Genomic DNA, 13,865 nt, shown 5'->3' on the forward strand with positions numbered 1-13,865 from the left:
AAAAATAAACCTAAATGAACAATTTACTATGCATTTTATATTCTTCAGCTGGTATAACAAGTCATTGCAAACACATTAATAAAAAAAAAACAATTTACAGTACACTGTCAGAGCAATATGGCAAGAAATGTTGCTGTATGTTTGTACCTGATACTTAAATAAAGCTTTTTGTCATTTCGAGAACTATGGTGCTGTGTGTGTGTGTGTGTGTGTGTGTGTGTGTGTGTGTGTATGTATATATATATATATATATATATATATATATATATATTAGCATTTTTATTGATGTTTAAAGGGACAGTCAAGTCCAAAACAAAACTTTGATGATTCAAATAGAGCATGTCATTTTAAACAACTTTCCCAATTTACTTTTATTACCAATTATGCTTTGTTCTCTTGGTATTCGAGCTAAACCTAGGAGGTTCATATGCTAATTTTTTAGACCTTGAAGGCCACTTCTGCATTTGACAGTTTTTCACCACTAGAGGGCATTAGTTCTTGTGTATCATATAGATAACATTGAACTCATGCACGTGAATTTACCGAGGAGTGAGCACTGATTGGCTAAAATGCAAGTACATTTTGAACAGAGGTGCAGACCCTATAAACAATTAATTTATGCAAAAAAGAAAGAAAGAGAATAAGAATTAGTAGTCCTTATCAAAAAGATAGGGATTTCAGCACACTCAAAAAACACACCCAAATAACCCCCCAAAAAAGAGAAAAAATTAGGGAGTCCCATTAATATAAGGCTGCAGGTGAGGAACTTGTCAGAGGTAGAGAATAATACTCGGGAACCAGCATGCATTTAAAGCACCAACAATTTAATAATCGAACATAAAAATAAACATAAAATAAATAACAGATATTAATGAGAGACGTCTCTTTGGGTATTAAATACAATCTGGAGCATCATGTAAATAGATTATAACTTTAAAAAGGAGAAAACCTACAACACCTCTATCAGAGGACAACCCCAAACAGGTATGAGGGAAATGTTGTCATGAACATACTTGAGGATTTATGTAGTAAAATCCAGAGTGAAGTATAATTTCCAACTCAGCTATTTATGCTGAAAGGATTGTGATAACACACGCAGCAAACATGAATACGACACGGATATCTTATGCCAGTAACTAAACACAACACCTAAATCAGAGGGCAGTCCCAAAATAAAGGGTAAACACTGTCATGATATATATTCTAAGGATCTGTGTGTTTAGTAATGGGTATAATATAAATACCAAAATGAGTGCAAGTAACATTGGATATATAAAAGAAAGTGTTTGAGCATAAAAATAGTGAATGTAACGATTCATGCAGACAAACAGTCTATCTTTGTTATTATGATTCCAACGGCTGTTATGGAGCAGGTGTCCTCTCAGCCGTTTTTAACGGAGAAAAGGCAAGTCCATTACCCTATGGATATCAGAATCCAAGCACTCACAGTCTGCAGATGCAATAAAACTTTTAGATCCGTGTCTCCAGGCTGCATCCGAAACCGCATATGTGAAGATAAAGTGCGGTCAAACAAGGTGCTCCAAACAAACTTTCTTCAGTAAGCTTGGTGAAGTAAAAAATCCCAAAGGTAGGCGTCTCCTCAGAGAAATCAGCTGCTGCCTACACGCATTTCATCCCCTTAACTGGCAAGGACTTCCTCAGGGCTGACGTCATTAGAGAAACCTGGGCCTTTTATAGGCTAAACAGAACACGCCTCCAAGAAATGATGAACATATTAGCAATAATACATTTCATTTACGTGTATTATACAAAAAATCTAAAGTGTACAAGATTCTTTCAAATAAGGTAAGTAGTGCAAATTAAAAGCATTCAAATCCCATAATAATTAGATTCGGGAGAGCGCAACTGAGCAAAAAACGTCCTCCTCGGACTCAGAAAAAAAAAAAAAACGGGTTAAATTAAGGTTTAGAGCTTATGCATTCTTTTAAATAGGAACATATATTAAAGGAAATAATATGTCTAATTAGCCTCTAACAAACTAAAAAATACTAAAAAAAACTGAAAAAATTATAAAAAAGCCCCTAACAGAAACTTATAATTAATTCAAGTAGAGGGCAGGATCAAACCCAGGACCTAGAGTTTAGTCAGTCTAACCATAAAGTACTTTGCTAGTTATTAGTCCCCTAAGCTATAGAAGGATAACCACATTTGGTGGAAATCTAGCGCTTCTAAACCTAAAGCCATCTAAAATGAAATGACACTATATTCTAGGTCAAAACCAAGAAACTTAAGAGGACGCAAACTCAAGACTGAGACATAGAGAGGACCCAGCTAAACCATACCTTACGTTTGCGGCTGAAAAACTCAGCCACCAAAAATAAAAAACAAAGATACACATTTTCAGGCAAAACCTCAGAGAACGGAGGAGAAAACAGAATCAGGACACTCCCCCTCAGTGGAGATGGAGGACAAGATGAGGTACACAGAGGGATTATTAACTAATGTTGAATGTGAGAATCCTGAAATGCAAATTATTAATTTATCCTCTTGTAAGCTAAATCTATCTCATGTTAGCCTATTGAAAAAAGGTTTGTCTTTTTGCCCCTCAAATCATCTTGATAAATTCACTTTGGTGAAAGATTTACATTTATTTGGAAGGAAATTGGTGTTGTCTTCTATCATGGAAGGGAAAAACATAATTTATGCTTACCTGATAAATTTATTTCTCTTGTAGTGTATCCAGTCCCCGGATCATCCATTACTTATGGGATATTCTCCTTCCCAACAGGAAGTTGCAAGAGGATCACCCACAGCAGAGCTGCTATATAGCTCCTCCCCTCACTGCCATATCCAGTCATTCGACCGAAGCAAGACGAGAAAGGAGAAACCATAGGGTGCAGTGGTGACTGTAGTTTAATTAAAATTTAGACCTGCCTTAAAAGGACAGGGCGGGCCGTGGACTGGATACACTACAAGAGAAATGCATTTATCAGGTAAGCATAAATTATGTTTTCTCTTGTTAAGTGTATCCAGTCCACGGATTATCCATTACTTATGGGATACCAATACCAAAGCTAAAGTACACGGTTGATGGGAGGGACAAGGCAGGATTAAACGGAAGGAACCACTGCCTGAAGAACCTTTCTCCCAAAAACAGCCTACGAAGAAGCAAAAGTATCAAATTTGTAAAATTTTGAAAAGGTGTGAAGCGAAGACCAAGTCGCAGCCTTGCAAATCTGTTCAACAAAGGCCTCATTTTTAAAGGCCCAGGTGGAAGCCACAGCTCTAGTAGAATGAGCTGTAATCCTTTCAGGGGGCTGCTGTCCAGCAGTCTCATAGGCTAAGCGAATTATGCTCCGAAGCCAAAAGGAAAGAGAGGTTGCCGAAGCTTTTTGACCTCTCCTCTGTCCAGAGTAAACGACAAACAGGGAAGATGTTTGGCGAAAATCTTTAGTAGTATGTAAGTAAAACTTCAAGGCACGGACTACGTCCAGATTATGTAAGAGACGTTCCTTCTTCGAAGAAGGATTAGGACACAATGATGGAACAACAATCTCTTGATTGATATTCTTGTTAGAAACCACCTTAGGTAAAAACCCAGGTTTGGTACTCAGAACTACCTTATCTGCATGAAAAATCAGATAAGGAGAATCACATTGTAAGGCAGATAGCTCAGAGACTCTTCGAGCCGAGGAAATAGCCATCAAAAACAGAACTTTCCAAGATAAAAGTTTAATATCAATGGAATGAAGGGGTTCAAACGGAACTCCTTGAAGAACTTTAAGAACCAAGTTTAAGCTCCACGGGGGAGCAACAGTTTTAAACACAGGCTTAATTCTAACCAAAGCCTGACAAAAAGCCTGGACGTCTGGAACCTCTGCCAGACGCTTGTGCAAAAGAATAGACATAGCAGAAATCTGTCCTTTTAAAGGACTAGCTGATAATCCTTTGTCCAAACTCTCTTGGAGAAAGGACAATATCCTAGGAATCCTAACCTTACTCCATGAGTAATTCTTGGATTCACACCAATAAAGATATTTACGCCATATCTTATGGTGGATTTTCCTGGTGACAGGCTTTCGTGCCTGAATTAAGGTATCAATGACTGACTCGGAGAAGCCACGCCTTGATAGGATCAAGCGTTCAATCTCCATGCAGTCAGTCTCAGAGAAATAAGATTTGGATGATTGAAAGGACCTTGTATTAGAAGGTCCTGCCTCAGAGGCAGAGTCCATGGTGGAAAGGATGACATGTCCACTAGGTCTGCATACCAGGTCCTGCGTGGCCACGCAGGCGCTATCAGAATCACCGATGTTCTCTCCTGCTTGATTTTGGCAATCAGTCGAGGGAGCAGAGGAAACGGTGGAAACACATAAGCCAGGTTGAAGAACCAAGGAGCTGCTAGAGCATCTATCAGCGTCGCTCCCGGGTCCCTGGACCTGGATCCGTAACAAGGAAGCTTGGCGTTCTGGCGAGACACCATGAGATCCAGTTCTGGTTTGCCCCAACGATGGATCAGTTGAGCAAACACCTCCGGATGGAGTTCCCACTCCCCTGGATGAAAAGTCTGACGACTTAGAAAATCCGCCTCCCAGTTCTCTACGCCCGGGATGTGGATTGCTGACAGATGGCAAGAGTGAGACTCTGCCCAGCGAATTATCTTTGAGACTTCTAACATCGCTAGGGAACTCCTGGTTCCCCCTTGATGGTTGATGTAAGCCACAGTCGTGATGTTGTCCGACTGAAATCTGATGAACCTCAGGGTTGCTAACTGAGGCCAAGCTAGAAGAGCATTGAATATTGCTCTTAACTCCAGAATATTTATTGGGAGGAGTTTCTCCTCCTGAGTTCACGATCCCTGAGCCTTAAGGGAGTTCCAGACTGCGCCCCAACCTAGAAGGCTGGCATCTGTTGTTACAATCGTCTAATCTGGCCTGCGAAAGGTCATACCCATGGACAGATGGACCAGAGATAGCCAAATCTGAGTAATCCCCATTCCACTGACTTAGCATGCATGATTGCAGCGGTCTGAGATGCAGGCGCGCAAATGGCACTATGTCCATTGACGCTACCTTTAAGCCGATTACTTCCATGCACTGAGCCACTGACGGACGTGGAATGGAATGAAGGACACGGCAAGCATTTAGAAGTTTTGATAACCTGGACTCCGTCAGGTAAATTTTCATCTCTACAGAATCTATAAGAGTCCCTAGGAAGGTGACTCTTGTGAGTGGGGATAGAGAACTCTTTTCCACGTTCACTTTCCACCCATGCGACCTCAGAAATGCCAGAACTATCTCTGTATGAGACTTGGCAATTTGAAAGCTTGACGCCTGTATCAGGATGTCGTCTAGATACTGAGCCACCGCTATGCCTCGCGGTCTTAGAACCGCCAGAAGTGAGCCCAGAACCTTTGTAAAAGATTCTCGGGACTGTGGCCAACCCGAAGGGAAGAGCTACAAATTGGTAATGCCTGTCTAGAAAGGCAAACCTTAGGAACCGATGATGATCTTTGTGAATCGGTATGTGAAGGTAGGCATCCTTTAAGTCCACTGTGGTCATGTACTGACCCTCTTGGACCATGGGTAGGATGGTCCGAATAGTTTCCATTTTGAATGATGGAACTCTGAGGAATTTGTTTAAGATCTTTAGATCCAAGATTGGTCTGAAGGTTCCCTCTTTCTTTGGAACCACAAACAGATTTGAATAAAACCCCTGTCCCTGTTCCGTCCGCGGAACTGGATGGATCACTCCCATTACTAGGAGGTCTTGCACACAGCTTATGAATGCCTCTTTCTTTATCTGATTTGCAGATAGCCTTGAAAGATGAAATCTCCCTTGTGGAGGAGAAGCTTTGAAGTCCAGAAGATATCCCTGAGATATGATCTCCAACGCCCAGGGATCCTGAACATCTCTTGCTCACGCCTGGGCGAAGAGAGAAAGTCTGCCCCCACTAGATCCGTTTCCGGATAGGGGGCCGTTCCTTCATGCTGTCTTGGGGGCAGCAGCAGGTTTTCTGGCCTGCTTGCCCTTGTTCCAGGACTGGTTAGGTTTCCAGGCCTGTCTGGAATGAGCAACAGTTCCATCTTGTTTTGAAGCGGAGGAAGTTGATGCTGCTCCTGCCTTGAAATTTCGAAAGGCACGAAAATTAGACTGTTTGGCCTTTGATTTGGCCCTGTCCTGAGAAAGGGTATGACCCTTGCCTCCAGTAATGTCAGCAATAATTTCCTTCAAGCCAGGCCCGAATAAGGTCTGCCCCTTGAAACGAATGTTGAGTAACTTAAACTTTGAAGTCACGTCAGCTGACCAGGATTTAAGCCATAGCGCCCTACGCGCCTGGATGGCGAATCCGGAATTCTTAGCCGTTAGTTTAGTCAAATGAACAATGGCATCAGAAACAAATGAGTTAGCTAGCTTAAGCGTTCTAAGCTTGTCAATAATTTCCTCCAATGGAGCTGTATGGATGGCCTCTTCCAGGGCCTCAAACCAGAATGCCGCCGCAGCAGTGACAGGCGCAATGCATGCAAGGGGCTGCAAAACAAAACCTTGTTGAATAAACATTTTCTTAAGGTAACCCTCTAATTTTTTATCCATTGGATCTGAAAAAGCACAACTGTCCTCAACTGGGATAGTGGTACGCTTTGCTAAAGTAGAAACTGCTCCCTCCACCTTAGGGACCGTCTGCCATAAGTCCCGTGTAGTGGCGTCTATTGGAAACATTTTTCTAAATATAGGAGGTGGGGAAAAGGGCACACCGGGTCTATCCCACTCCTTGCTAATAATTTCTGTACCTTTTAGGTATAGGAAAAACATCAGTACACACCGGCACCGCATAGTATCTATCCAGCCTACACAATTTCTCTGGAATTGCAACTGTGTTACAGTCATTCAGAGCAGCTAATACCTCCCCAAGCAATACACGGAGGTTCTCAAGCTTAAATTTAAAATTAGAAATCTCTGAATCAGGTTTCCCCGAGTCAGAGATGTCACCCACAGAATGAAGCTCTCCGTCCTCATGTTCTGCATACTGTGACGCAGTATCAGACATGGCTCTTACAGCATTTGCGCGCTCTGTATCTCTCCTAACCCCAGAGCTATCGCGCTTGCCTCTTAATTCAGGCAACCTGGATAATACCTCTGACAGGGTATTATTCATGATTGCAGCCATGTCCTGCAAGGTAATCGCTATGGGTGTCCCTGATGTAATTGGCGCCATATTAGCGTGCGTCCCCTGAGCGGGAGGCGAAGGGTCTGACACGTGGGGAGAGTTAGTCGGCATAACTTCCCCCTCAACAGAACCCTCTGGTGATAATTCTTTTATAGATAAAGAATGATCTTTACTGTTTAAGGTGAAATCAATACATTTAGTACACATTCTCCTAAGGGGCTCCACCATGGCTTTCAAACATAATGAACAAGTAGGTTCCTCTGTATCAGACATGTTTAAACAAACTAGCAATGAGACTAGCAAGCTTGGAAAACACTTAAAACAAGTTTACAAGCAATATAAAAAACGTTACTGCGCCTTTAAGAAACACAAATTTTGTCCAAATTTGAAATAACAGTGAAAAAAGGCAGTTACACTAACGACATTTTTACAGTGTATGTAACAAGTCAGCAGAGCATTGCACCCACTTGCAAATGGATGATTAAACCCTTAATAACAAAAACAGAATAATAAATGACAAAAACGTTTTTTAAACACAGTCACAACAACTGCCACAGTCTACTGTGATTGTTACCCTCCTCAAACACGAATTTGAAGCCTTTTGAGACCTTCAGAGATGTCCTGTATCATGCAGAGGGAAGCTGAATGTCTCTGTCAGTATTTTTAGCTGCACAGAAAAGCACTAAAAAAGGCACCTCCCACTCATATTACAACATTGGAAAGCCTTCAGGAACTGTTTCTAGGCAAAATTCAAGCCAGCCATGTGGAAAAAACTAGGCCCCAATAAGTGTTATCACCAAACATATATAAAAAACGATTAAACATGCCAGCAAACGTTTTAAAATACACTTTTATAAGAGTATGTATCTCTATTAATAAGCCTGATACCAGTCGCTATCACTGCATTTAAGGCTTTACTTACATTACTTCGGTATCAGCAGCATTTTCTAGCAAATTCCATCCCTAGAAAAATATTTTAACTGCACATACCTTATTGCAGGAAAACCTGCACGCTATTCCCCCTCTGAATTTACCTCACTCCTCAGAATATGTGAGAACAGCAAAGGATCTTAGTTACTTCTGCTAAGATCATAGAAAACGCAGGCAGATTCTTCTTCCAAATACTGCCTGAGATAAACAGTACACTCCGGTACCATTTAAAAATAACAAACTTTTGATTGAAGAAATAAACTAAGTCTAAAACACTACAGTCCTCTTACGACCTCCATCTTAGTTGAGAGTTGCAAGAGAATGACTGGATATGGCAGTGAGGGGAGGAGCTATATAGCAGCTCTGCTGTGGGTGATCCTCTTGCAACTTCCTGTTGGGAAGGAGAATATCCCATAAGTAATGGATGATCCGTGGACTGGATACACTTAACAAGAGAAATTTCTCTATTCAGGAGGAAAAGGCTAAGGAGGACTTAGCGGTATTAAATTTAGTAACCCTGCTGGAAGAGAATGAACCAGATAGTTCTATACCAGCAACCAATTTCTCCCTAAGAGATACTTCAGATTTAGGAAAACCAAAAACTCCTTTTAGGCCTAAATTGAAATTCATGCCAGCACTTTCTTTGGTTCCTGCAGTGTAATTCTTTGTGAATGCTCTAGAAAAAGATATTGAACAAATTGGTCTTACTGGCATTGTTTGTGATAATTTGACTAAAGGGGAAAGACAGGCTCTACAGGAGCTAACAAATGCCCCTAATGTGGTCATTAAAGCAGCCGATAAGGGAGGCAATTTGGTTTTGCTTGATGAGGAGTTTTATTTGAAAGAAGTGATGAGACAGTTAAATAATAAGGAACAGTATGTACGGTTGAAATCTATTCTTCTGGGTGACACTCAAACTAAATTAATTTTTTTGCTCAATGATGCAAAATATGAAGGTTTGATTACAAAGAAAGAATTTGACTATTTGTTTCAACAGAATCCAGTATTACCTACTTTTTATTGTTTACCGAAATTACATAAGGACAAGAACAAACCCCCTGGTCGTCCGATTGTCACTGGCATATGTGGCATCTCTGGCATAGGTGGCGTGACAGAGAATGTAGGTAACTTTGTCGATTTCTTCCTGAAACCGTTTCTCCCAACTCTACCTACCTATGTCAGAGATGCTTCAGACCTTTTGCAGAAATTAAATAATCTAATTGTGGATGATGATGTTATTTTAGTCTCTTTAGATGTTGAAGGGCTATACTCCTCCATCCCACACAGGGCTGGCTCAAGATATTGTGCTGCCTGGGTCCGAGAATGCAATGAAGCCCCCCCCCCCCCCAGTAATAACATTACTGATTAACTTATCAACCTACTAGCCTGGCTGCTGACCTTACTAAGCCTGCCTGGCTGCATGCAACCAATGCTTATGCATAATTGCAGGGTAAGTGAAAGGAGCCTGCCACTTCCCCTATGGAGCCAGAGGACACAAGTGGTGTGGGACTGACAGTGACTGATTTAGTCACTAATGTGCTGCCCCTTGTTAAGTGCTGCCTGGGTTCATTAGGCCCACTTGGTCCCATGGCTGAGCCAGCCCTGACAAGACTACAGAAAGTGATTTGTTTTTCTTTTAACAATTCTTTATGTAAGATCACCCAAGGTATCAATTTGTTCTATTACAACAAGGGACATGAAACTAAATGTGCCCCTTATATCATGAAAAAACATAATTTATGTAAGAACTTACCTGATAAATTCATTTCTTTCATATTAGCAAGAGTCCATGAGCTAGTGACGTATGGGATATACATTCCTACCAGGAGGGGCAAAGTTTCCCAAACCTCAAAATGCCTATAAATACATCCCTCACCACACCCACAAATCAGTTTAACGAATAGCCAAGAAGTGGGGTGATAAGAAAAAAGTGCGAAAGCATAAAAAATAAGGAATTGGAATAATTGTCCTTTATACAAAAAAATCATAACCACCACAAAAAGGGCGGGCCTCATGGACTCTTGCTAATATGAAAGAAATGAATTTATCAGGTAAGTTCTTACATAAATTATGTTTTCTTTCATGTAATTAGCAAGAGTCCATGAGCTAGTGACGTATGGGATAATGAATACCCAAGATGTGGATCTTCCACGCAAGATTCACTAGAGAGGGAGGGATAAAATAAAGACAGCCAATTCCGCTGAAAAATAATCCACACCCAAAACAAAGTTTAAATCTTATAATGAAAAAAACTGAAATTATAAGCAGAAGAATCAAACTGAAACAGCTGCCTGAAGTACTTTTCTACCAAAAACTGCTTCTGAGGAAGAATACACATCAAAATGGTAGAATTTAGTAAAAGTATGCAAAGAAGACCAAGTTGCTGCTTTGCAAATCTGATCAACCGAAGCTTCATTCCTAAATGCCCAGGAAGTAGAGACTGACCTAGTTGAATGAGCTGTAATCCTTTGAGGCGGAGTTCTACCTGACTCAACATAAACATGATGAACCAAAGACTTTAACCACGATGCCAAAGAAATGGCAGAAGCCTTCTGACCTTTCCTTGAACCAAAAAAGATAACAAATAGACTAGAAGTCTTCCGGAAATCTTAGTAGCTTCAACATAATATTTCAAAGCTCTAACTACATCCAAAGAATGCAACGATCTTTCCTTATAGATCTTAGGATTAGGACACAATGAAGGAACTACAATTTCTCTACTAATGTTGTTAGGATTCACAACCTTAGGTAAAAATTAAAATGAAGTTCGCAAAACCGCCTTATCCTGATGAAAAATCAGAAAAGGAGACTTACAAGAAAGAGCAGATAATTCAGAAACTCTTCTAACAGAAGAGATGGCCAAAAGAAACAAAACTTTCCAAGAAAGTAATTTAATATCCAGCGAATGCATAGGTTCAAACGGAGGAGCTTGAAGAGCCCCTAGAACCAAATTCCAACTCCAAGGAGGAGAAATTGACTTAATAGCAGGTTTTATACGAACCAAAGCTTGTAAAAAACAATAAATATCAGGAAGACTAGCAATCTTTCTGTGAAAAAAAAAACAGAAAGAGCAGAGATTTGTCCTTTCAAGGAACTTGCAGACAAATCTTTATCCAGACCATCCTGAAGAAACTGTAAAATTCTAGGAATTCTAAAAGAATGCCAAGAAAAATGATGAGAAGAACACCAAGAAATGTAAGTCTTCCAGACTCGAAAATATATCATCCTAGATACAGATTTACGAGCCTTTAACATAGTATTAATTACGGAGTCAGAGAAACCTCTATGACTGAGAATCAAGTGTTCAATCTCCATACCTTCAAATTTAAGGATTTGAGATCCTGATGGAAAAAAAGGACCTTACGATAGAAGGTCTGGTCTTAACGGAAGAGTCCACGGTTGGCAAGTAGCCATCCGGACAAGATCCGCATACCAAAACCTGTGAGGCCATGCTGGAGCCACCAGCAGAATAAACGAACGCTCCTTTAGAATCTTGGAAATCACTCTTGGAAGAAGAACTAGAGGCGGAAAGATATAGGCAGGATGATACTTCCAAGGAAGTGACAATGCATCCACTGCTTCCGCCTGAGGATCCCTGGATCTGGACAGATACCTGGGAAGCTTCTTGTTTAGATGAGAAGCCATCAGATCTATTTCTGGAAGTCCCCATATTTGAACAATCTGAAGAAATACCTCTGGGTGAAGAGACCATTCACCCGGATGTAGCGTTTGGCGACTGAGATAATCCGCTTCCCAATTGTCTATACCTGGGATATGAACCGCAGAAATTAGACAGGAGCTGGATTCCGTCCATACAAGTATTCGAGAGACTTCTTTCATAGCCAGAGGACTGTGAGTTCCTCCTTGATGATTGACATATGCCATGGTTGTGACATTGTCCGTCTGGAAACAAATTAACAACTCTCTCTTTAGAAGAGGCCACGACTGAAGAGCTCTGAAAATTGCACGGAGTTCCAAAAATGTTGATTGGTAATCTCGCCTCCTGAGATTCCCAAACCCCTTGTGCTGTCAGAAACCCCCCATACAGCTCCCCAACCTGTCAGACTTGCATCTGTTGAGATCACAGTCTAGGTTGGAAGAACAAAAGAAGCCCCCTGAACTAAACGATGGTGGTCTGTCCACCACGTCAGAGAGTGTCGAACAATCGGTTTTAAAGATATTAATTGAGATATCTTTGTATAATCCCTGCCCCACTGGTTCAGCATACAGAGCTGAAGAGGTCGCATGTGAAAACGAGCAAAGGGGATCGCGTCCAATGCAGTAGTCATAAGACCTAGAATTTCCATGCATAAGGCTACCGAAGGGAAAGATTGAGACTGAAGGTTTCGACAAGCTGAAACCAATTTCAGACGTCTCTTGTCCATCAGAGACAGAGTCAAGGACACTGAATCTATCAGGAAACCTAAAAAGGTTACCCTTGTCTGAGGAATCAAACGAACTTTTTGGTAAATAGATAATCCAACCATGTTCTTGAAGAAACAACACTTATAAAAGACTGGGAAGATTCTTTCTAGTGAAAATGAGCAAAGGGAATTGAATCCAATGCTGTGGCCATAAGACCTAAAACCTCTATGCATATATAGCAACTGAAGGAAATAATAGACTAAAGGTACCGACAGACGGAACCCAATAAAATTATCCCTTGTCTGATAGAGACAAGGATAGTGACACAAACTATCTGGAAACCTAAAAAAGGTGACCCTTGTGTGAGGAATCAAGAGCTTTTGAAAAAAAGATCCTCTAACTATGTCCTGAAGAGCAAGTGAATCATATGAGATTCCGCATCCTCAGAAAATAATCTGAATAAAAACAGAAAAATGAAAATATGCATTTATTGTTTCTAATGAAAACAAATAATGCTATCAATGACCATAAAAAGCCAAAATAGTTTGAATAAAACTCCAAAACCCGGTTCCTCAAAAAGGAACTGGAAGAAATACCCCAGAAGATTCCAGGTCTGAGCAGCGCTTGAACCCCATGGGTGCCCAGCCATGCTTCAACAGTACCCAAAATATATAGGACAGAAACACAGTTAAAGAAAGTGTTAGCCTTACTGGAATAAAATCAAAGAAATTTGGACAAAATAGAACCAAATACATTTCAAAGAAGTCTTAACCTGCCCCTTACCAGCCAAGCTGGAATAAGGCACATACATCGCAATATTAGGGAGCTGATTTCGAACTCCAATTATAAACATGTTACTTGGGAAAGAACTCAGGAATTCGTTCCTTAATAAGAACAACCAAACTAGTATAAGCTTCAAGTTTTAGTCTTAGAACTCAATCTTGAAGCCCAGAGTAACAGTTAAGAATTGAATCCAATTATAAAACAAATAATTGATTATCTTAGAACAAAAGAAATATGGATTTTTTTTTTTTTTAAAAATCACAAAATTCTTCTAGCTAAAAAAGCTAAAGACATAGATTAACAATCATTTGCGAAAATATTCAATAAAATGAAGACACAAATGAAATTATTAGCATGATAGTCCAGTTTAAAGAACCAGCCAATACAGTGGACTTGCATAATCAATAAATGCAAAACAACAAGACAAATGCAACAGCACCTAGTCTAGTAAATGTTGTCCCTTTAACAAGGCTAAAATAAATCATAATCTGATACTTGATCTTAAAGTAAACAGAGAAAATGAAGCAATTGCAATATCCAAATAAATCACAGGACCAAGAAAAGTACCTGAAACTAAATAATTTTCCATAAGTAAGATACAACTATCTAAAGGAAAATAAATACTATTTTGCTATAGAAACTATAGCATAATTAGTAG

General features: G+C 40.2%; 1 protein-coding gene across 1 annotated transcript in view; it reads right to left on the minus strand.

The window, feature by feature from the left end:
• The window catches only part of MCM8 (minichromosome maintenance 8 homologous recombination repair factor), a 465,182-nt gene that overhangs the window by 255,411 nt on the left and 195,906 nt on the right, over positions 1-13,865 (minus strand). The window lies entirely within an intron of this gene.

The sequence above is a fragment of the Bombina bombina genome, chromosome 4 (genome assembly GCF_027579735.1).
Source record: "Bombina bombina isolate aBomBom1 chromosome 4, aBomBom1.pri, whole genome shotgun sequence".
NCBI lineage: Eukaryota > Metazoa > Chordata > Amphibia > Anura > Bombinatoridae > Bombina > Bombina bombina.